Raw genomic sequence first — 289 nt, forward strand, 5'->3', positions numbered from 1 at the left:
AATTAGGAAGACAGAACCATCTTTACATTCAACCTATGAACGATCTTGGACACACACACACACATGCTCACACACACACACACACACACACACACTCCACAAGCTCTCTCTCTCTCACACACACACACACACACACACACACACACACACATACACACACACACACACACATGTATGTTCACAGACCAAATATACATGTGACGTGGGGTTATTGCCAGGTACTGGGTTTAAAAATTCACATGGTTTCACCAGAAAATGTAAATTACGCAAATGTATATTTCAACATTGC

This window comes from Salvelinus sp. IW2-2015, unplaced genomic scaffold (genome assembly GCF_002910315.2).
Source record: "Salvelinus sp. IW2-2015 unplaced genomic scaffold, ASM291031v2 Un_scaffold1214, whole genome shotgun sequence".
Taxonomy (NCBI): domain Eukaryota; kingdom Metazoa; phylum Chordata; class Actinopteri; order Salmoniformes; family Salmonidae; genus Salvelinus; species Salvelinus sp. IW2-2015.